This window comes from Galeopterus variegatus, unplaced genomic scaffold (genome assembly GCF_000696425.1).
Source record: "Galeopterus variegatus unplaced genomic scaffold, G_variegatus-3.0.2 Scaffold3849, whole genome shotgun sequence".
NCBI lineage: Eukaryota > Metazoa > Chordata > Mammalia > Dermoptera > Cynocephalidae > Galeopterus > Galeopterus variegatus.
The window spans coordinates 74,127-77,651 of record NW_007729960.1 but is presented as its reverse complement, the minus strand read 5'-3'; positions in this window follow the sequence as shown (position 1 = coordinate 77,651).

The window sequence follows — 3,525 nt, the reverse complement described above, 5'->3', positions numbered from 1 at the left end:
TCTCGCTTATTTGTGGGACCTAATAAAAATAAATAAATAAATACACAAATAAATGGGGGGAGGGGGGAAGAAGACACAACAATCACAACAATTCTGTGAACTTGTTAAGGTAAATGGACACATATGATGTTGATGGCGGGGTGTTGGGGGGGGAGGAGGGCTTAGTAAATGGATATGAAAATCAGCTGCACTGTGTTTCAATAAATTAAAATTTAAAATAAGTAAAAAAAAGGGGGAAACAGTAGCATGTACGGGGCTATGTAGTTTGAGAAAAGATATTGTACAGTGAATGCAGCAATCACTCCAGCTTTCTTTCTAGAAGTGCTTTGTGGACTTTGCTGCTGGGACGGGAAACCCAAAAAGCAAATACAGTGGCCTTTCTAAGTACAGGTAATTGACACAGAGGTTAAATGAGGCTGAGATAGCTGGAATATATAAAGCTGAGTACCATAGAGAAGAGAGCTACTCAGAATCAGAAGTTCAGAAATCCACCTATGGTTCTTGATTTTTTTCACATGTGTAGGGTGAACCTTTATGAGGATAGTTAAAATGACCAGAGATCTATAAGCTGAATTCTATAGAGATCTGTAAGCTGATCCCACAGAGATTAGACATTCACATAAACAGAGTAAAACAGGGAATTAATTCCACAGAGATGCCAGAGGATCACGCCTCAGTGGCAAGGCTGAAGTTACTCTAGAAGAAGGTACTCTAGATCTGTCCTAACAACGCTTAAAAAAAAAAAAAAAAAAAAAACTGCTTGTGGATCAGGGTCTGCCATGATTTAAAATAAAACAATAAAATATAAGAATAAATAAAACAATAAATAAAAAAATAAATAAAATAAACAAATAAATCAATAAAACAATACAATTTAACACCTAACAATGTAAACTTACCATCTTCCACATCCTATCAAAATGTGAAAAATATGGTAAAATGTCACCTATATCCAGGGTGGAAAAATAGCTATTTTAAATATGCTCAAGAATTTAATGGAAGATATGAGCTTTATAAGAGCAAAAATAAAAATAAAAGAATCAAAGGAAATTTTGAGAGATGAAAATTATAATATCTAAAAAAAAATTGATCTTTTAACATCATCTAAGCCAGAAGACTGAGAAAATTAAGAATCCTTTAAATATTCTTACCACAAAGAAATGATAAGTATGTGTATTAGTCCATATATGCTGCTATAACAAAATACATGGAACTGGGTGATTTATAAAGAAAACAAAATTTATTACTTACAGTTTCTGAGGCTGGGAAGTCCTAAGCCCATCTGATGGTTGCGACAGTGATCCAGGGGTCTCACACTGCATGTTGGTGGAAGGAGAGAGAGCAGCAGAGAGAGAAAGAAAGACTCTTCTTTTAAAGCCTTCAGAACCATGCCCCTGACCACCAGTTTTAATCCATTCACTACTGCATGGTCCTATAACTCAATCACCTCTTCAAGACTCCATCTTTCAGTTAACATAATAGGATTTCCCACCCTCTCAACAGTCACAATGAGTTTCTAATACATAAAACTTGGGGGACACAATTCAAGCTTCAGTGAGTTTTGGGGGGACATAATCCTATCCACCACACTATGTGAGGTGATGGATATACTAACTAACCTGATATGATTATTCCACAATATATACATGTATTGAAACATCACATTGTACCCCATAAATATATATAATTATTATTTGTCAATTAAAAACAAAATTTTTAAAAAATGAAAATTAGGAATGAAGAAGTTAAGAGAAAAATTCCTTGAAGATCTTCAGTGGGAGGTGCTGTTTTCATTTTTTCAAATAATGTTTTAGGGTATATGCCAGCATGTGCTAAGGTGCTAGTGGTTAGTCCTATTGAGGAAGTTATCAACATGTGAGTTCACTGTATCTACATTTTCTCAGCTTCAGTTTTGACCTAATAATAAGACTGATGGGGAAAACTATTTGGATGTTATTGACTATTAAATATCGATTAAGTGGATTTTAAGGGATTTTTAAAATGCCTAGTGTCTGGCTACTGCTAAGCTATGGCTAAGACCTACCACAAGGCTAATGTCTTGAATCCTACTCGCAGTGCCAATTGTCTAGATCTTTTAATCCCATTCATGATGCCAATTATAAAGCTAGGCGACCACGCTAGCTGTTGTGGCTCTTTTACCTGCTGTTAATCCTGCACTGACTGGGCTAGACAACCAGCCACATGGTCCTTGGAAGCTGCAGGTCTGGGAAAACATGGCTGTGCAGGGCAGGTGCCCGAGGCAGTAAACACCAGCCAAAGCTGTGCCATGCGGCCACACATACTCCACACACACACACAGTGTTTACAGAACCGCCCCATCTGGCCCTAAGGTGAGGGGAGCCTGATCAAATTATCCTATTTTCCCAACAATCCACCTCTTCAGGGTCCCTTGCAATACAATCTATGCATTCGGAATCTTCCACAATGTTCCCTTAATAAGGATAAATGACCCTTACATTTACATAACCTATTGTCCATTCAATATGCCTTAAGGCTTGAGGCTTTGTCCTTTTAACTGTCAGCTGCATATATCCAGTTAGTATTCACCACTGGTGTGATCCTCCATGCAAATCCAGCAGTCATACTGATGGGAAGGTCAATGCATATTCAGCAGGCGACACATTGATCACGGGACTCTGGTGCAGTGCCTGCAGCCAGAACACTATGGGTGACAGAAGAGTTATTGGTACCAATAGGGAAAGTTCTCGCCCCTCTGGTAAGATACATGCCAGTTTACCATCCTGAGAAAGGATGGCTGCAGGGGTAGGATCTTATCTGCCTTATGATACCATACATTATCTGCTAACACTGTTGGATCTGTAGATTCTACATATAACTGTATAGGGGAACTCATAATTGGCCATAATGATAATACAAATGTGCCCTTTGGAATAGAGCACTTATCAGTTCCAGACCATGTTGCTAACTTCCACTGAATGGACAACTGGGAGGCCCACCTCTGAACCCCATTTCCAGTAAAGTGGGTTCAATTATCACTCTCTATGACAACAGGCTGACCATACATAGCCATAAGGCTATTCAGGGCCTCCACAGTGTTTACCTGGTCTCGGGCCCTGCAAGGCCATACAAACAGGAGACCAGTAGCTGTATCAACAGCTGTGAAGATGTATCTGAAATTCTCTGACCTTGGCAGTGGTCTGACAAAGTCCACCTGCCATCGAGTCAGGGGCACCCCCTCCTCGAGTTATTTGCCCATCTGTATGGGGCACCCACTGGGGCTGTGGACTCTCTCAAGCACATACTAGACAAGCATGACAGGCATTCACTATATCTTCCCATTTTATAGGCAAGGCCCATCTTTGAGCTGCCAGCCACATGGTTTTACTGCCAGCATGCCGCATTCGTCGATGTAAATACTGGGCTACATCAGTAGCTGGGGCTCTCTCCAGCTATCTTAACTTAGCCAAGGCATCAGCTTCATCATTTCCTGGACTGGCTAAGGGGAAGTGTCCTGTGACATGGAAAAGAGTTACTTCTTTCTCA